This window comes from Tenrec ecaudatus, chromosome 15 (assembly GCF_050624435.1).
Source record: "Tenrec ecaudatus isolate mTenEca1 chromosome 15, mTenEca1.hap1, whole genome shotgun sequence".
Lineage (NCBI taxonomy): Eukaryota > Metazoa > Chordata > Mammalia > Afrosoricida > Tenrecidae > Tenrec > Tenrec ecaudatus.
Genome location: NC_134544.1, coordinates 87,035,426 through 87,057,226, shown reverse-complemented (window position 1 = coordinate 87,057,226; position 21,801 = coordinate 87,035,426). Strand labels below are relative to the sequence as shown.

General features: G+C 41.8%; 1 non-coding gene and 1 pseudogene across 1 annotated transcript; one reads left to right on the top strand and one right to left on the bottom strand.

Moving 5' to 3' along the window:
- Positions 1-21,801, bottom strand: part of LOC142427574 (nicotinamide phosphoribosyltransferase-like) — a 158,756-nt pseudogene that overhangs the window by 75,341 nt on the left and 61,614 nt on the right.
- On the top strand, positions 6,139-6,245 carry LOC142428340 (U6 spliceosomal RNA). The gene has a single exon (XR_012780261.1). It is a non-coding gene; the product is annotated as a U6 spliceosomal RNA (small nuclear RNA).

Genomic DNA, 21,801 nt, shown 5'->3' with positions numbered 1-21,801 from the left:
CTAGGAATGCATACAGGGCTGAGGGCCAGGACCTTGATCTAGAGCCTGAATCTCTCCTTTGGACTGAGATTCCACCCAACATGGTCCCTGAGTGTTTCCTGAAAGTCATGAGATAAAGAAAGTGAAAGTTATATTAAAAGTTACTGATTTAAATTAAAATTATAAAATAAAATTATTTAGGTTAATACGGTCTACAACAGTGGTTCTCAACTTGTGGGTCACAACCCTTTTGGGAGTCGAACAACCCTTTCACAGGGATCTCCCAATTAGTAACAGTAGTAAAATTAGTTATGAACTAGCAACAAAAACAACTTGAACTATGTTAAAGGTTTGAGGCATTAAGCAGATTGAGAACCACTGCTCTAAGCGATGTGTAATTATAATGCAATTCTGAACAAGATTCCAGCATCCATCTTTAAGGACATGGAAATGGTCAAGTTTAAAAACAGAAATCAAATAGACCCAGAATAAGCAAAGTCAGAACAAGTATTAAAGGACCCATGGGTCTTTCAATCTGTTGTGACCCCCTGCATCTGCCTGCCACTGACCTGATGGGAGACCCAGCACCATCAGGAGGACGAGAAAGGAGGCAGATATTTCTGTATCAAAGACTCTGACTCAGAAGTCTCTGGGATCTCCTGATTGCAGGGTGGTGAAGGTGGTGGCCTCATTTAAGTAAGAAACCACAACAGGCATTTGCCTATGAGTGTTCCTGGCTGTGATACGAGTGAGGGACTATGAACAGTGTGCTAATGCGCAGGCACCACAGCTCCACCAGAATGTGTCTCCAGAACTGGTTGTTGAAACAAGTTGGGTGACAGAGATGGGAGTGATGTGCCCCACAGGCATACCTTGAATTAGTACACTCCTTAGATTCCAGTATTTGCAATTAGAAAATTATGAGTTCCAGTGCAGCATTATTGTTTGATTTGAACATATGCATCCACTAATATATGCATTAATTTATTCTTTCTGAGGTCTGAGTGCTATGAACACCCCAGCCATTCTTCTGCATTGAGGGAAAACCAATATAGCAAGCAACTGAGCTAGGAAATGAACAATCTCTTCCTCCATTTAACATCAAAAAAGAAATCAAAACACACAAGATTCTTCTCAGGTTGGATAACAATGCCGGGGGAAAGGGTAGATGTTTTATGTGGGAAACACACCTAACAACGGGAAACTTGTAACAGAATACACTGTCTTGATCATTGCCTATATGTTGAAGCTCAGTGTCTTGGCTAATTGTTGGTTGAAAATGTCTTGTCAACATTTATAGAACTTTAAGTGTCCAAGGTTGCTTGGGTGTAGGATGATTGTTAGATCCTCCATGAAAGTGAAGAACTGTGTGAAAAAGGTTTTCTTTTTCATAATACTCATGGGAGAAAGTAATCATGTCTTTAACAAACTGAATCACTGATTGGTTTTGACCTGCCACCCTTTTGGCTAAAAGTTGAGCATTTAATCATCATGCCACATGATTTTGTGGTCCAGGTTCACCTGAGTATAACTTACATGCATCGACCTTTATTTCTGCAGATGAATGTTTATCTTCTTGTTGCCCCATGTTTAGGCATTACATAGATTTCTTCAACGTCAGCACTATTGCTATTTTCTGCTCCTGAGTGTTTATTGCGTGGTGCTGCCTTATGAATTGTATGATTTTAGAAGCACCTCAGACACTATCTGTAGTGCCAGAAACAGCTGCCGCAGTTATGAAAACTAAGAGTGACTCCAATTATGGCCCAAACCCTGTAAGAAATATCAAAGAAGAATTGATATATTTGGGTTATGGTGTTAGGGAATACCATTAAATATATCATGGGTGGTCTGAAGGACAAGCAGGTCTGTTTTCACATAAACACATCTTGAATATTTCTTTTTTTAAAATATTTTTATTGGAGGCTCGTACAACTCTTATCACAATCCATACACACATACATTGTCTGAAACACATTTGTATATTTGTTGCCATCATCCTCAAAAATTTGCTTTCTACTTGAGCCCTTATTATCAGCTCATTTCCCTGCTCCATCCCCACCTCCCCCTCTATCATGAACCCTTGACAATTTATAAATTATTATTTTGTCATATCTTACACTGTCCAACGTCTTGCTTCACTCACTTTTCTGCTGTCCAACATCTTGAATATTTCTTGGGAGCATTCGAGTAAGACTTCATTGCACTTATTTGGTCATGTACTCATGAGGAGCTAGTCCCCAGAGAATGGTCTTGTGCTTGGTAAAGTAAAATGTCAATGCAAATGAGAGAGACTATCAATGAGATGAATATCACAATGGCTGCAGTGATCAGTCCAGACAGAGGAATGATTGTGTGCATAGTACACGTCCGGGCAGCATTTCATCCTGTTGTACATGGGATCTCTGAGTTGAAGCCAACTCAAGTGTACCTAATAATAGCAACACATGCAATATTATCTAGGTCACTGTAAGTTAAAATTATTACATAAATATACATGTGGGAGCATGTATGAATATATCTGATTGCTTAAAGAAACTTTGAGACTCAAGAGAAATTTTTCCTGCATTAAGGTTTCTTTAACGATCCATCTTGTGTAAAGTAGTTATGCTTTGGGCTGAGATCTGCACGTATACAGTTTAAAACAACCAGATGTTCCCTGGAAGAGAGGGCTTTTTACTCCTGTAAACAGTTATAGTCTCAGAAACTCACAATGACATCACTATGAGTTGGCATAGACTGAGGTGGTGTTTGGTGTTTTCAAATGTCTCTGGCTTTGACAACAAATAATTCTAGTTAGTACAGTCAATTTCAAACATATCTCATCAAGACATATAACTGTGAACTCTGTTGTATATATGGTCAAAGATAGACAAAGCCCATTCCAATGAAAAGAATACACATTCAGATGCATGAAGATTCCCCAGAGGGTATACATGATAATCCCTAGAGGTGTGCTGAAAACGCGGGGGAACCCACAGCTTCTGAGCGGAAAGCATCCCTGACTCCTCTCTCGTGCATGTCCTGGAACCATGGCCTGTTGCAGGGAGGTTTATGTCTGGGCTCACACGGACTTCCCATCAGTGTTACATGGCTGTGTACTCAGGATTCACAGAGCTCAGTTATAAATAAGTTGGCTCTTGGAAATGCCCTTGGTGATGCTGACTCATGATTGGAGAGATGGATTGTAGTATATTTTCCCATCATGTTATTACCTCAACTCACTCCAGGCCCTTTCCTGGAGCCTGGCAATCCAGTGCACATAATAGCTAGTTAAAGAGAATCCAGAGACAGCACAGGTGACACACAACGTCTGTGAGGGCTTCACCACTCCTGGGCCTGACTCTTGTAGCTGCACCTGAGCCAGGACACCTGGCGATGAAAAGAAACAGAGTCATGTGCTCAGATGTTGCATCCCCAGACTTCATGTAGGAATCCCTGAAGCACTCACCTCCCAGAGTTGCCACCAGAAAGGAAAACCCACACATGCTTCATGTTCATGTGGATAAGATTTATGACACCCCAAAAGGCTCTCCAGAGTGATGAGGATTTTAAATTTACATATACGGGTGCTGTAGCTTCATGTGGCTGCCAGAGGTATTTGCATATTGGAGGTGCATTTGTAAATCAACTTGAACAGGATAAAGGGAGGCCCCTGGGTCTGCTCCTCCCACTCAAAGAATGCTGCTAGCAGTGCCTTTAGGGTAACCCAGATTTTTTTCTGAAGTCTTCATTTTATCTGCTGCAGAGTTCTCTTAATCCACACAAGAGTGTATCCTGTTCTGGGAGCTATATGCATCCACAGATCAAGGACATTTTTTCCCAATGATAGGTAGAGATAGATATCAAGAGAGAGAGAGAGAGAGAGAGAGAGAGAGAGAGAGAGAGAGAGAGAGAGAGAGAGAGAGAAACAAACAGCCAGACAGAAAGGAGGATAAATGACTATGTAAAAAGATAGCTAATGAAAATATTCACCACAAACCAGAGCCATATCTCTTCTGATTCATGACACCTACATTAGTCTATATTTAAACAATGGAATGTTCTAGTGTGGTCAGGCAACATCCAAATCACCAAAAAGATTGCTAAATTGGGTAACCATGTCTTTACTTAAATTTACTGCCATGTGTCTTCATATCAAGTTTAATTCATGTGATGGTATTTTCAATTGCTTCATATTCTTGTGAAAGTTGAGCATTGAATAAAGAAGAGTAAAGAATCATTGCATGTGAATTGTGGTGCTATTGAGGAATATTGGAATTACCATGGACTGTCAAAGGAACCAACCATGTGATCGCAGAGTAAAGGTTAACTGATGAACCACCAGCAGCAGAAGCTGCTCAGGAGAAAGACTAGACTTTCTATTCCTGTAAACCGTTACAGTCTTGGAAACTCACAGGGCGGTCGCTATGAGTCAGCACTGACTTAATGCTAGTGGTTTTGGTTTGGCCAAAGGAACAAACAAATCTTTCTTTGAGTAGTACATCCAGAATATTCCTTAGAAACAAGATGATGGTACTTCATCTCACATTTTTGAACATGATATCAAGAGACCCCAGTACTTGGAAAAGGGTATCATACTTGGCAAAGTAGAGGACAGTCAAACAGAGTAAGGCCCATGAGGAGATGGAATGACACAATAGCTTCAATAATGGGCTCAGAGTTATGAACCATAATGAAGATGACTCAATACTTCACGCTGGTTTGTTCTTTTGCCTATAGATTTGTTATTAGTTGGAAATGAATGAACTTACCTAACCCCCCCCAAAAAAAAAAACAAAACAGAAAGCACATACTTAAGAGTGAAAGGGGTGGAGGTTAGTCTGTCAATCAGGCAGCAGCTTGATAACCTCTTTGGAGACACTAAGGAGACAAATAGCTCATTGGGGGTGGGACCCCCGCCGGGTGGGACCCCCGCCCTCTCCCCATCGCTAGACATCGCTTTTGACAAGCCACATGGAGAAAGGTTGATGGAGCCAGAGCCCTGGGAGTTATAGGAGCCATGTGGAGACCGCTGCCAGCACCGAGGTGCTTCTACTGCCACTGGATTTACAAGACTTTTCACCCATTGGCCTGTGATCTTCCTGCATCCATCATTACTTGACTGTGTGAGTGTGACAAGGAATTTATGGACTAGTATTGCACATCTGGGCTAATATTGGGCTTATGGACTTGATCTGGACTGGGATCGGATGTTTTCTTAATACCCAATTGTTCTTGTATATAAAGCTTTTTTCTTATACACATGAGTGTCTATGAATTTGTTTATCTAGTCTACCCAGACTAACAAATATGCTGAAACCAATATCTATTGCTACTTATATCCTGGACAACTTATGGTTACACAAATTCATACAAAGTTCTCACACAGGATATTCATACAAGGATTGCATATGAATGAGACAAATAAGAATTGAAGAGGGATTGAGAATATTGAAGCACATGATGACCTCCCTTTCATGGTTCTGAATTTTACTAGTTAAACTAACGGAATACAAGCTCAATGATTATACTGCCAGTATCATCACCTACTTGTGTTCTCCTAAAGGCAGGCCGGCAGTTATTCACAAGGCACTTGAAGGGGCTGAGCTTGGAAATCATCCCAGATTTGTGGTCTCTGGATTAACAGACTAAATAAAATGTGGGCTTCTGTGATATCTTCAAAAGTGCCATCAAGCTATATCTAAAGATGGATAAAAAACAATGAGTATGTTAAGTGATATATTCCTGAATGAAGAGATAGAAAAGGAAGTTAGTGGTGTCCCTTTTAAAATAAGTAATAATATCTTCAAAAAGACCTGTTGCAGAAGCAGGACATCCAGAATTCTCATTGGAAATTAAGAGATGTTTTTTTTTTTAAATCATTTTCTAGGGGGCTCACACAATTCTTATCACAAACCTATCATGGATAATGGAGCAATGGTAGTACAGTGAGCTAACTGCTGGGTCAGTACTTTGAAAGTATCAGTTATTTCACTGGAGAAAGACAAAGTTTCTATGCCCATACATAGTTACAGTGCAAGAAACCTCTGGGGCAGCTCTACCCACAACTTTAAAGTTACTCTGTGATGGAATCATTTCTATGGCAGTGAGTTTGTATCTTTTGTTTTTGGTCTCTTGGAAGAAGTACAGGACAAATGCTATTAAAAAGCAAAGATGGTGTTTGCTTCGGCAACACATGTGCTATAATTGGAACGATACAGAGAAGATTAGCATGACCCCTGCACAAGGATGAGACACAAATTCGTGAAGCATTCCATATTAAAAAAAAAAGCAAAGATGATGAGGTATCAACCTCAATACATGGGATATGTTATGAATGGGATCCTCTGAAGAAAGAGACACAATTGTTTTTGGTTTTTTTTTTTTAAGTTCAAGCAAAATAAACCACCTTCAGTGGCTGTGTTTTTAATAATAGCGCAATAATTGTGTTAATTATGTAAGGCAAGGTAAAGATACTGCAAGCCTAGGAAGGATTTCATCTGTTGTAGAAAGGGACATTACCAGTGAAGAATGTTTCTGCAGGGCTTTTTACCAACATAAACAAATATAAGGAATAGGAATTCTCACTAATTGACCAACTGGACACATTTCAAACAGACTCATTCTTTTGATGAAGCCATGAGAAGATACGTCCAACAGTGTAAGAGCCAAATCTGCCATCTTTAAAAATCTAAAGAAAATATGTCACTGCCTGATGGAATAAAGAAAACTGTAGTGAAGAAGCAATGGTGACTCTGGACGAGCTAAGAATTCATGTCCTCTGGGAGACCTTTATATCTGGACTCTACTCAGGAAGTTTATTGCACATTTCAAAAAACCAAGGCCCAAACAATGATGCTGATACCTTATGTAACAAGCCTCAAGGCACATAAGGAAGACCATCACAGTTATCCAGTGCTTGGAACCACATATGCATTTGTTAGCAATAGACAGCTTCAGAAAGCTCCATCCATTGTGCCCCGCCCATCACACTTTTACCTTATAATCTAACCTCAGGTTTCCAGCGATCACTACCTGACCTTACTTTGTATAATGCAAATACCCTAGGTTTCTGTAGTACTCACCATTTTGTAGTCAAGCTCCTAGAATAAAAATCAATGCACTCTCTAAATAAAAAGCAGAGACACTAGGACATTTGCAGACAGGTGAACAGATTTGGTTCACAACCATTCAGAAGTTCAAATCCTTGTGATGCTTAAGTGTGCAAGACAGCAGTCCCAGGCTTCTGGCTCCCTAGACTGGCCTGTATTTTGGTATGTGTGGCAAATCTGCAACCTGAAAGAGAAGAGGAGTGATCACTTAGGTATATCAGGTTATTGGCCTGCACTTCTTGCCCTAAGGAGTGCCCACCATGTGCCCCTGAGCTGAAGATTAGGATTCAACCTGAGGTATTTGTTTTAATGACAGAGCCCACGCTATGCTAATAGAGTCCATTCTTCTCTTCGTCAGGTCCCCTTCATTGACATTCATGTAATAGAAGCAGGTATCTCCTAGTCTCAGAGGATGAATGGATTCCAGGTCTTCCCGAAAGGCAATTATGACCCTGGATTACTGTATAGCCTTGGGAGTTAAATGCTTAAGTTGAGCGTTGGCCTAGGTTTTGAAAGGTTGATTTTATAGAGGAACCCACACACTTTAATTTGTTATCAAAATAGGTGAATTTTCAGGAAGAATCTGTTTTCAAGCCAAAGTCAATAAACTCAATGCTACAATATTCTTATGCTAGTTTTATTGCTATAAAACATTTACAATGTACTTTAAAAATTTACAGAATTATGAGGTGTGATCAATTATTTCAGTGCTGATACTATCTGTGTACCTTTCTACCAACAGTTTCTTCCCCTTTACATGTTTTTATCCTTTTCCCTGATTATCTCACTATAACACCCACATCTCACCCATAGTTTTGGATTTCTAGGGAGAGATAAAAAGCTAGTATCTTGGCACCACTTGTGAAACTTGCTCGACCAGGAGCCTGGAGGGGTAGGAACACAAAATGAATGTGACGGGAAGAGGCTAAGCTGTGATAAAGTAGGGAGACATTAGCCTGATGTGGCTAGTCGGATATCCTAGATTGATGTCATTGGCATTGCCCTTTTCAACCCCCTGAGATTTTCTTAGTCAGGGAGTTGTGAAGTGGCAGTTATTTGACAGGGGTGTATGTTTGTGCCCCTATAAAACTAACATGCAAGTCAGGCTACTAGAAAAATACACAATTTATCTTTGACTCTGTCATGCCCAGTCGTCATAAATATCTGGAATATAAGGCTCACCATTCCCCTAGTTCTTAAGTCCAGGTTTCAGTCTCAGAGCTCTGAGGCAGGCTGGTTAAAGAACAAGGTTGGACCTACTTGATCAGCATTCTTTCTTTTTAAAAAATCATTTTATTAGGGGCTCATACAACTCTTATCACAATCCACTCATACATCAATTGTGTAAAGCACATTTGTACATTCGTTGCCCTCATTATTCTCAAAATATTTGCTTTCCACCCAAGCCCCTGCCATCAGGTCTTCATTTTTCCCCTCCCTCTCCACTGGCCCCTCCCTCACGAACGAGACCTTGATAATTTATAAATTATTATTTTGTCATATCTTGCTTTGTCCCACGTCTCCCTTCATCCACTTTTCGGTGGTCTGTTCCCCAGGGAGGAGGCCACATGTAGATCCTTGAAATCAGTTCCTCCTTCCAACCCACCCTCCCAAAGTCCTCCCGGTATCACCACTCACCCCACAGGTCCCTAGGGGATCATCGAGCTGGATTCCCTATGTTTCCAGTTCCCATGTGTACCAGTGTACATCATCTGGTCTAGCCAGACTTGCAAGCCCATTTGTAGGCCACTGGATATCCCCTTGCAGAAGGGTCTTGGAGAGGAGACAAACCAGTCAGGTATGATATAGAAACGATGAAAACTACAACTTTCCTCTAGTTCCAAAAAGCTCCCCCCACACACACACACACTGTCATGGTCTGAATCCTACCTTGATCAACATTCTTAATCTAAGCTTGAGTAATTTTAAGTCCTTCCAGAAAAAGTTAGTTTGTGAAAGAAAATCCCCCCAAAACACCCCAAATGGTGATAGTAACAGTCAAGAGATCTACAGCTACATTACATTGGATGAAACAGGGGAATAACACCTCTTTACAGTGCTGGAAATATATTACATTGAGGAAGAAAGCTAATAGTGCCTGGCTATCAAAATACATAGCATCTGGGGTCTTAAAGGCTCAAAGATAAACAAGTGGCCGTCTAGTTCAGAAGCAACACAAGCCCACATGGAAGAAACACATCAGCCTGTGTGACCACAAGCTGTCAAAGGGATCAGGTATCAAGCATCAAGGAACAAAAAATCATATCATAGTAAATGTAAGTGAGTGCAGAGGGGACTCTCAATGCCCATCAGTAGCCAATTGGACACACCTTACTGAAGGGTTATGGGGAAGAGATGAGCCAGTCAGGGTACAGGGTAGCAACGATGAAACATATAACTTTCCTCTAGTTCTTAAATGCTTCCTCCCTTCCACTATCATGATCCCAATTCTACCTTACAAATCTGGCTAGACCAAAGGATGTACATTGGTATAGATACCAACTGGAAACACAGGGAATCCAGAACAGATGACTCCTTCAGGACCAGTAGTGAGAGTGGCGATGCCTGGAGTGTGGAGGGAATGTGAGGTAGAAAGGGGGAAGTGATTACAAGAATCTACGTATAGTCTCCTCTCTGGGGGATGGACAGCAGAGAAGAGGGCGGGCGTGGGGGGAGACAACAGACAGTATAACATATGACAAAATAATAATTTATGAATTATGAAAGATTCATGAGGTAAGGGGGAATGGGGAGGGAGGGGGAAAATGAGCAGCCAATATTAACGGCTCAAGTAGAAGGCAAGTGTTTTGAGGATGATGGTGGCAACAAATGCACATATGTGCTTGACACAATGGATGTATGTATGGGTTGTGATAATAATTGTACGAGCCCCCAATAAAATGATTTTTAAAAAGATATTACCTTGAGAATTGGGTTCACCTGACTAAAACATGCTATTGTCAATGGCTTCCTCTGCATGCAAAAGATGGGCACTGAATTAGGCAGGCAGAAGAATAATCAATGTAGTTGAGTTGTAGTCCTGGCCAAGGATACCCCAAGTACCATGAATAGCCGTAGTAACAAACAAGTCTGTCTTGGCAGAATATCAGATAAGTAATTTCAGAGGGCTACTTAGCGGTAAAGATGGTGAAAGTTCATATTAGATACTTTGGACAAGTTATCAAGAGAACAGTCCCTGGAGTAGGATGTTAAGTTGGGTAAAGTAGAGGGGCAGTGAAAAATAGGAATCCCTCTATTGAATGGATTAACAAAGTGACTGCAACAATGGGTTCATCCTAAATTGTGAGGTTGGCACAGGAGAGTGCAGTGCTTTGTTCTGTTGTTCACTCAGTGCCTGTGAGATGGAACTGACTCAATGACAGCTAATATGACAACAGCCCCAGAAACCACAAATAAACACCCAAGGCCTGCATAAAGACATGCTAGTGTGCTAGTTATTTTTACAAAGTTATTATTTCTCTTATTAAAAAGGGAAGAAGTTTCTTTAGTTAAAAAAAAGGAACAAACAAGCTGACAACAAAATCAGTGAGGACTTCCTACCCCTCATTATACCATTCTTTTGGAGGCGAGCTGAAGCAATTCTCTAAGCTCCACACGGGCCGCCATATGGCAGAGTATTTTCATGAATGTGGGCTCTAGGGTAAGGACAGCACACAGTCATCGGTCGTAAGTGACATTTTGTCTTTCAAGGGAAGTGTAAATCATATAGGCCTCTACATTGAGGGGTCAGCTGGAGGATCAAAGGATCCAGCAGAACAAGGAACTAATGAGAGTTGAGTGGGTTTCAGGCTGCTTTAAAGGTCGACGGGCAATTAAATCAAAATAAAATTTCATGAGACCCTTCCAGACTAACTGTAAGATAGATGAAAATTAAAGATTCTGGCATCTAGAGACTACATTATTCGCATAGGATGAATAAACATTTTTTCCTTGTTTTTTTTTAAGTTCAAGTTATTGGGTTCACACATAACAATAGTTTTGAAAGAACACTTACTAATACTTTCTAGGAGACCAGAAATAACCTGTTATCAATGTTCCTGTTGCCCTCACCTGAGACCGCAGGCTGCTTCTGCTGCAAAAGGTGGATGGACTGGCATCAGGTGGGGATTAGTCATTTTTCTCGCCACTATATGGGAGCTCAACCAGGAGTCCCATTCCGGCAACCAGCTGGAGATGCTCCGATGTGTACGTGCACCTTGGGCACCTCCATTAGGAGCCTTGTCCCCTTCCACTGGGACCGAGTGGGGACTTATTTTTCTTGTCGCCACTTGGGAGGTCAACTGGAAGGCCCTGTTAAGGCAGCAATAGATCACAGGGAGGGAGCTGCCCTGCTCCATAGGAAACCCTGACCAAAAGCAGATTGTCTACCAATGTTCTAGCACCAGGATCACCACTAACACGAGGTGTGTGACAGGCAGGTGAGGGGGCTGCTAACGTTTTGGTCCCAGCGCATAGTGGGGACTGGCATCCACAGACAGCCACAGCCCAGGCCAGCAGAGTTGGAGGTTATCCAAGCCCAATGGAGGCTCCCTGGCCGTGTCCTATCCTCCCTGCAGTTTAAGAGTCTGTCTTAATCCCAGAGAAGGCAGCTTCGTCCCATTGGCTCCTCAACTAAGCACACACACCCAATGGAAACCTGCAGTTCCTCTTTTTCTGAGCAGGGTTACCATGGTAACAACACATCCCTATTAGGGTAAAACTAATCTGTCTCAAGAAGGTCTAAACTCAGCTCACGTTCCCCATTAGAGGGTGAATCATCCAATGCTTGGTGAATTCTGCTTCACAGCAATAGAAAGAGCTGACATCAAAGGAACAAAACGTGACGTCACTGTGAATGGTTGGCCACCACATGCCAGTTGTCCCTGTGATAACTTTTCTGACACCTCCTGCTTAAAAACCAAAGGTCAGAAGGATCGTTAGGCCCCGCTTTCATGGTCTGTATTCGTACTGAAAATTAAGATTAAGCAAACTTTTGCCCTTCTGCTCCACAAGAGTTTCTGTCCTCCCTGAGCTCGCCTTAGGACGCCTGTGTTACCTTTTCCAGGTGTACTGTCCCAGTCAAACAACCCACCTGACCCCACTAAGTCCCTGCATGCCCGAGGAGGGGCCCCAAGGAGGCTGCAGCTATGGCTCAAAGGAAGCACAGTAAGAAATGCCAGCTAAGGAGTGAAGTGACCTACTTTGTGTATGTGCACAAGGTGCTCAAGTAGCTCCATGCGGATTCCAGCGTCTCGTCCAGGGCCATGGGCATCGTGAACTCACTGACCAATGACACCTTCGTGCACATCACCCACCAGGCACCTCAACTACATATTCCGAACTGCTCGACCATCACCGCCTGGGACATCCAGACAGCTGTGTACCTGCTACTACCTGGACAGCTGGCCAAGCGCGCCATGGCTGAGAGCACCAGGGCCAATGCCCACTACACCAGCTCCAAGTAAATTGACCTTCAGCCTCACAACGTTCAAAACCCAAGGGCCTGTTTCAGGGCCACTTCCATTTTCATCCCAGAGAAAGAAGTCAAACACATTGGTACTACCTAATTTTTTGTTTGATTGTTTCGCTTTGGTTTTTGACTCATGCATAGTTTATTTAGTTCGATAGTTTTCATGATGGAGACCTTCTTTTCTTTTTGAATACCCTTTGCGACACTTAATGCACATATCCCACAATTCAACCATTCAAACATCACAAGAAGAACTGTACAATTAGTACAACAATAATTTCACAACATTGTCTTTTTTCCCATGACTAAATCGCCTTTAAAATGACTTCTGTCATCACCATTAGTTCTAGTGCTCAGTTCCCTCCTTCCTTCATTCGTTGCTCCCCAAAGTCCCTTCCTTTCCCCAACTCAGACACCACCCACCCCCCACCCCAACGAGACATCCCCTACAAACCCTCCCATCATTTCTTATCTGTAGGCATCCACTCCTGTGCTTCACAAACTGAGAAACCCAACAGAAACGATAACGAACAGAAACAAATTTTAGTGGGAAGGAAAAATAAAACATAGTAATATATAGATAAAAATATAAACATAAAGAAAAAAGCCCACCATCAATATTTTAAAGCCAGGGAGGACGTTTCTCTTATGGACCAGCAAGATATCTTGCACCTAGAACAGAGTCTGGTCGGGTCCAGAGGGAGGTCAGCAGAACAGGACCCTGGGGCTCACCTTTGAGCTGAGGAGGCTCAAGGAGTCTCCGGGAGGAGGCGCCGCTGTGTGGAAGGAAACAAGGGAGGGGGTTAGGAGACCCGCAAAGAGAGAATCAGGGAACCCTGAAGCCCAAAACCCAAGGCCAGATCCCCTTTCTCCAACAGGGAATCCCACCATGAACCCCAACCAATCCGAAAGTGGGGAAATAGGACCGGCCTCGGGGACAGCCGCCCATCTCTCACCAAGAGAAGCGCTGGCAGGACTCCTGGGGAGAGAAAGGGCGCTTGCACCCTAGTCAGCAGGACTGCTGTGTGCAGCAGGGGCACCCTAAAATAGCCTCTGCCCACTCGCACGTCCCCGATCCCAGAGCCTCCCACCTGGGAGCGCCGGCAACAAGGTGCTCAGGCTGTGAGCGCTTCTCTGGCACCGAGAGCAGAGCATGGACAGTAGGAGCCTTGCCATGAACTGGAGTTCGGAATAAGACACCGCCACTTCCGGCCCTTTCTGGGCGTGACCCGGGGTGGGAGGAGCTGGCAGGGTCAGGGAGGAGTAGGGTCTCTGCCTTCACTTCCTCTCAAGGCAGTTTTTGTCCCGCCCATTTCTGCTGCTGCACCAACACAGGTGCCTGGTGGGGTGGGTGGGGCCTGGCGCGCCTGGGGCGGGGCTTAGGGAGGAGCCAGGAAGAGGTGGTCCCTGCTAAAGGGCCCACACCTGCGGCTGAGACTGCAGCTGCAAAGACTCAGTCCGCAGACCACAGCCCACTCCAGGCCCGGCCCGGGGAGCCCTGGACGCGAGCCGAGCTCAGGCAGGATGTCAGCCTCTAGGGTGGCGCGGAGTAGCCGAAGAAAAACCGAGAAGAAACCTGCCGCTTGGGTAGAAGCGAAATTGTTGGCGGGCTCCTTGGCGGTCATGAATGACATGTGAAGACGGAGAACTTTGTGTGATGTGACTCTCATGGATCAGGAAAGAGAGATCCCTACTCATCGTGTGGTCCTGGCTGCAGCCAGGCCAGTATTTAATGTCATGTTCACAACTGACACGCTGGAATCAAAGTCCTTTGACGTAGAACTCAAAGACACTGACCTACATTATTGAACACCTGGTGGAATATGCTTACACTGTGAATAGCAACCATGAATAGCAACAATGTGCAGTCTCTGTTGGATGCAGCAAACCAGTACCAGATTCAGCCTGTGAAGAACATGTGTGTTGATTTTTTGAAAGAGCAAGTGGATGCTTTAAACTGTCTTGGTCTAAGCGTTCTAGCAGCGTGTCTAGACTGTCCTGAGTTGAAAGCCACTGTACACGCCTTTATTCACCAGCATTTCACTGACGTTTACAAAACTGAGGAGTTTCTCTAACTTGATGCTCAGCGAGTAACATGTCTGCTCAATCAGGACCCCTGACCGTGAGCACAGAGGAGCAGGTTTATGATGCTGCCGTCAGGGGACTGAGACATGATGCGCCGAATCGCCAGCTTTTTATGATTGATGTCCTCGCTAACGTCAGATTTCCTCTCATCTCCAAGAATTTCTGGTGTAAAACCGTCCCAGTTGAACCCTTCATTCAAGACAACCCTGATTGCCTTAAGATGGTGATGAGTGGAATGAGAGAGCATCTACTGTCTCCTGAGGATCGGCAAGAACTGGCAGATGGAATAAGGCCTCGAAGACCACAGTCTTGTAGATATTTTAACCCAAAGTTAGAAAAAGGTGCATATTCTACACGATCCTGCAGTGAGAATACAACTGCAGAAATCTCATTTGATGCGTGTTTTGCTCTTTAAAATGAGCTGTGTTGATAACTATTTTGTATATTGAACCACGCGTTTTTGGTCTTCAAGTAGAACAGTTTAAATAACTGAAGAATTGATCCCTGATTTTCCAAAAAGTCTCATTCAATAAAGTGTGTTATTCCCTGAAGCCAGCATTATTAGAATTCTATCACAATGTGTTCAGTATTTATATTAAATGCGCCAATCCCTCCCTTATTTTTGTTATTAAACTTTGTCTTGGAAATATTTTGCCATTTACTAGGACCTATCTATATATTTTTCATAATAATTATTTCTAATATAATGATTGCAGAGGCAGCTTTTGTTAGAAATCATTTATCTTGCCTCATCGAAAGTGAACATTAGCTTATAGTCTGATGTAAGTAGACTACTTATTATACAGGATTGTTTAGTAATTATTTTTAAATTCTTGTACTTGGCATTTTTGGGAAATGTTGGAATGATATTAGCTATTAATCAATGAGACCCACCCATAGGTCCCCTATACCTACCAGAAATGGTGGCTTATTATTATTATTAAATTGATCTTCAGAGAACGTTTTCAGTAGTAACATGTAATTATCCAGAATTAAGCTAATCTACTTTTTTTGAGCTAATAAACTTATACACTATTATCTCTATATATTCCTTGAATATAAATGATGACAGGAGGAAAATGTGTATTAATTTGCAGATGAAAAATGACAGAATAGAAAATCTTATTCTTTTTTCTGAATATTGCCAGGAAATGACCTCTTGGCTCTCTATTTTAAAGGTAAATCATACCATTCTGAGGAGGCCAGGGAAGAGAGAACTTTTAATCTATGAGAGTAGGATAATTGAGTTTCAAATAGTTCACTGAGAAATGTAATTAAAAAGTAAAAAGTTTTCTATTTTTCCCTCAACTTTTGGAAGACTATGATCCTGAGGGAAGGAGAAGGGGGGTATGTTGAGCAGAAATTATATGAACTGTTGTGCATTCCAAGGCAGGTTCAGCATTACCATTGGTGTTCTAATTGGAAAATTCTCCTCTAGAGATGACAGACTATTTCTTGTGCTCCTCATTTTAAGTGGGGCTTCCTCTTTTGGTTTGATATCTCTGCATAATGCAGGTGATGGGTTCCGTGGTCCTTTGTGTGCACTGTAGTTTGACAAAATAGCAGGCCATTCTTAGGCCTGGCACACTCTTGATAGATGTTTATGTAGACAACCTAGTTTTTTAATTTGTTTTCCCTCTTACCATATGTATAGATGTTAGGGATATATTTCTTCTATTGATTACATTGAGTTGGGTATTTCTCAACCTACTGACATTCACATATGAGACAACTTCCAATTCTGTTTAAGACCCATGCCTCTATCCTTTTCTGGGAATTTTATTACATACCCTGAAGTCATTTAAGACCCTTGTCTACACTTTCTATTTATTATACATTCTATAATGAATGTTGGATTTACAGTGTGAACATGGCAATGGTACTTTCATTTTCGTATTCTAACTAGGACCAACAACTCTGTTTTTTCAATAGAATGTGAACACATGTTCTCTTATAAACTTTTATAATTAATAGTGTGATAGACAAGACAGTTTTCATATGTTCAAATATACTATGTGGTTCATTTTGCATAAGCATGAATATAAATGAAAGAGAGGTGTAATACTAAAAAAAAGAAATAAAAATAATGAAGTCATCTTTATGGACATCACAGAAAGCATGTTCTCCCTTTATTTACTGCTTAATAGAGATTAATTTCCTGTTAATAGAGGTTACTGCTCTCAACCCAGATTAGGTGGGTGATAGGATTGAGATGGAAAAACCCTTGCTTACAGTTAAACCTTATACATGCCAATTAAACGTTTTTGTAAACTGTGTTTCTCTACACAGTTGTAAGTGATGATGTAGCAATCCCTGGCGACACAAAGTTCAAGATCGTGGATGCTGTTTGAAAGGTGAGCAGGTCCCTTGCACAGTTAAACTGACAATTGGTGTCCAAAAAGATTACAGTTTAGAGATCCCTATGGGGGCAGTTCCAGTCTCTATTAAGAGTGATCTTTAGTCAAAATGGACGGTACATATACAAAACAACATGTCATTCTCAAATGTGATGCAGTCTGGACTCTCTCTATAAGATATTAACCACATGTTTCTTCCTGGTGCTCCTAATCTGAATCCTAGTCCTAGTCAACTGTTTTGGATAATGACAAGTTTGCTCTTTATGATACATCTTAGGTATCATAAATAATTTTCATTTTGTCTTTTAAACTTGGCAGATTATCCTGAGGCCTCTGGATTCACATACTAATTTCATTATATTTTGAAATTACTTAATTGCTATTTATGTTTTCTTTATTCATTGCTACACTTGACTTATTCTCTATTAGAATGTGATCATCTCTAAGTCTCCTCACTATTTTTTTAAAAAAGAATAAATTTTATTGAGGACTCTTACAGTTCTTGTACCCATACATCAATGGTATCAAGAACATTTGTACATATGTCACAATCATTTCCTAGACATTTCTTTTCTTCTTTTTTAAAATCAATTTACTGGGGGTTCGTACTACTCTTATCAAAATCCATCCATCCATCCATTGTAGTCTTTTCACTTCGTTTGCAGATTTCAATGTGCTCTGCAAATAATTTTGTCCCACGGTCTCCACGTCTATGAATAAGGGCTCTTTTTCACACAGCACTCCATTTCTAGAACCATGTGTCCTGCACACTTCTATTGGACAAACTACAGCGATTTGGTAAAGAATACTGATTGGACAAGACATTGAAAAAATACTCAGGTCAGTTTTCAATGTAAAATAAAATTTAAAAACCTTCAATAAGACTAATGAGTTAAATTTGAGGTATGGCAACACAGAAAATCAGTCTACAAATGTGATGGGCGTATTCAGATAAATGAAAATTTATCTTAATAATGAGTGTTTCTTTGAGGTAGAAACATTTTTCAGAACTAAGTTTTGTGGGAAACTAAGTTTTGTGGGGATTCGTGCTAACCTGGCAAGGGTTAGACTATAGCTATGTTTGCTATATGTAATTTGTTTTGTTTTGTTTTCTCCACAGAGGAGCAGATTCTTCCCACTCTAAATTGTAATGCAGGATTGTGATGCTGGGAATCTACATGGTGATGAAGTGGGAGAACAGGGAGTTTTCTGTGTGTTCTTCTGATTGAGGCTGAATCTTTTATAGCACCTGGGCAGTAAGACTCTGACCTTCATGCCTGTGGTGTAGTTTATAGTTTGGCCTGTCCGTGTTCCTTTACTTCATTGCAGTATCTCCTTTCTTTATCTTGGATCTTTTAATACTTGTTCACTATACCCTCACACTTAGGTCTCATGGGTAAGATATGGGGTGTGTGGTTGATAGGGAAAATATTTTACCTCCAGATATGAAAAGTCAATGGAATTGACCTTCCGCTGGTGAGAAATCTTTTGAGTTGATAAAAGTCTCCCTCTCCAGTGTCTGAAACCCAGGGCTTATTTTGAAAGTTCACGTAAAAATCTGGAGGGGTTTTATAGTCAAAGCCCACAAAATGTGGTGCTTCACTAATGACTGGCCCCAATAGTTTCACACTGTCACAGCAAACAGTACTCAATCTCTAGAAATTTATAAATTTTTAATTTACATTTTTGTTTTATTTGGTTTTTGTTTTTTCAAATACATGGGTTCAGTAGCTTCTGATTCAGGTAAGCAAAATGAAGCCATGCCCCTCTAAATAGACCTCCTCCAGATTTCGGGTGACTTTCGATATGCCAATTCACTTCAGTTCTCTGATGGGTGCATGGAAGGACTCTCAGCATCAGTGCATCCATGGCTCACATTGCAGAATACGGAATAGATGCCTGACTCAGAGGAGGAGGAGTCAGACGAAGAGAGAAAGAGCAGGTGTCCAGAGTGGAAATGGAGGGGCAGGGGTCCAGAGAGGGCCTAGAGCTTGTATGTGGGCAGAGAGTTGTGATTATCTCCACGTGATTACACATTATAGAGGTATGAGTGGATAGATAGTATGGGGTGTTCCATCGTCCAGCACCGGGAAACTGATCTACATTTGATCGACCCTTATGCTTTGTCCCTAGGTTCTTTGAGTTGAAACCTGAGAAACCAATGCCCTGGCCTTGAAATGAAGAGCCTCCAACGATTGCTGAGTTTCCATGAGCCCTACGCACTTGAATTGTTTTAGGACCATTCAGGCAAGGAAGGATTTTTTTCCCAGAAAATAGGTACTGCACTCTAGAAAATTTCTGAGTTTGTAGAGATATGTCCTAATCTTATGGCATCTTGCCAATCTTTTTCACAACATTGATGCTATTTTTAAAATTAAATTTTACAACTTATGTTAATCTTGCCAATGTATCTTTAACATATCTTGCAAATTAATTAAATTTATTTAGGGAATACTGTCAGACTTACGGTGATAAATTAATATTTCCTTATATTTCAAATATTGTATTGCTTGGTTGTGAATGTTTTCTTAATAATTTACACACTTTTGTATTATTCAATTGGTTGTTTTTCAATTTTTCTTATGTTACGTTTTGTGTGCTGGTTTTTATGTGAAAAGAGGAAGTAAGCAAATTATGCCTAATGAAATAATATTTTGGTATACGTTATTTAACTGAGTAAGAAAAATAAGTTCATGGAAGATATAGCTGACTATTTATGAAAACACACTCATTCCATAAGTAGTAATAGTGAAGATGATATAGTAAAATGAGTAAGACTTCCCCCACACCCACCCCAGTGAGTCAGTGAAACATCACTCTACTTCATCACAGACACAGAGGAATGACCCCTTGATTGGTCAGTATTAGTCCACGAGAAGCTGATTTTGACAGATCTCATCTATGAAGTCAGTGAAATTATAGGGGTCGAGTATAAATGGATACATCTGTACCAGTCATGACCAGCTGTCAAACCACATCATGAGATCATGAGATTCACCCCCACTAGCCATCAGGATTCCAGACCACATTTCAGATGAGCAGATGAGCTATGCTGGTGTGTGGCTCTGTCAAATTCTTCAGGTTTCCTCTTATTTATACCTGATGTAGATCAAAAATGCATTCATGGATGTGAATTATGTGTACATACAAGTGCCCTATGGAGTTGAACGCTGAAGCCATCACCTCTGATACCACAATAAACTAGGACATTGCCATATAGGTTGCTCTTGAATCACTGACACTGAAGTGCATGCATCAGGAGTGATTGTGGAGCTGTATTTTCCTATTGGCAGCCGTGCTGGGTAAGCTACGACATGGATGAGGCCAGAGGGAAGACTGTGGCAGCTCCAGAGCCCTCGCCTTATAGTTTACTTCCTCGCAGGTGTGCACGCCTAGATGGAGTTAGTAAAGTCTGGGGCCCAGGTGCAGAAGCCAGGAGCGTAGGTGAAAGTGTCCTGCAGGACTTCTGGACACACCTTCTCCAGCTACGATATGAATTGGGTGTGACAAGCACCAGGAAAAAGCCTTCAGTGGATGGGCTGGATCAACACCCACACTGGGAAGTCAACATATGTCCAGAGCTTCACACAGGGCTATGTCTTCTCCTTGGATGCCCCAGTAGCACAGCTTATCTACAGATTAGCAGCCTGAAGTCCAAGGACACTGCCCCCTGTGACTGTGTGAGACACACGCTGTGAAAACTCACATCCTGAGAGTGTCAGGAAGCCTGAAGGGATGGCAGCTGTGCTTCAACCCCCTCTTTATTTACAGAGTATGCACCTAGAGATGAGAAACAAAGAAAATGACTTCCTGTGAAATTAGCTCCTCAAGGGAGGAGGATACAAAATACCTTGGTGTGTAGACTTTCCCCATCTCTCTGTGTCAGTACTTCATCGCAGGACCACAAACCATTCAGACTCCATGAAGTGTCATTTCACCATCTGCAGAGACAATGGCAAGAACACAGTTTGTCTGCAAATGGACATTATAAAGTGGAAGACAAGGTTGTCTATTACTCCGTGAGAAAGACAGCGAGAGGAGGTCAGTGTGATCCCAGAAACAAACTCCCTGCAGGGAGAGATCTGGGCCGCACGGGGTGCGCAGGACCCACAGATCACAGGCTACAACCCAAGAACAGGTGCAGATGAGCAGTTTCAGGACTGGTTCCTGTTGTGCTCTGGGGACGCTTCTCCATCTCACTGTTTCACCCAAGGGGTTTCTCCCATTTTTATGAGTCCTGGTCTACAATTGATATTCATGAAGCAAACAATTGTCACAGGAGAAGCTATTGTCCCATGCAGAGAAGGTCGCCTGTTTTACATGTTAGAGAAATGACTCCACCTGAAATTCCAAACACTAGTGTTTGATGAACCCCAGGAATCCTGGGAAACTTTCCCAAACTCATTTTATGCAGCTGGAGGTGCTGTGTTGTGAAAGCAGTTCAACACTGGAACACGAGCTGAATGTTAGAGAACAGTTCTGTTAACCTGCTTCTGAAATACTGACTCATTATAGAGATCTCAGTGGCTTACTACATGTGAAACCCTCTTAGGGTTTCAGGGTGAAGTCAGTAGGGTCTGGTTTAGGATGAGTAACATGTCAGAGCAGAATGACGTTCACCTCTGACCCTCTGTCCTCTCACACAGAAATGTCCCGGCTGGAGCCAACTATGACTTGGCATTGCCTTTTCCCCTAGTGTTTGCTCTTTTCTAGTTCAGCACTGGTTCACAGTTCATGTGCTCAATGTAAACATGTTCATATATCAAGATCTATATTTTTAAGTGTATGCTCTTTTGAGTTCTCCCTGACGCAAACA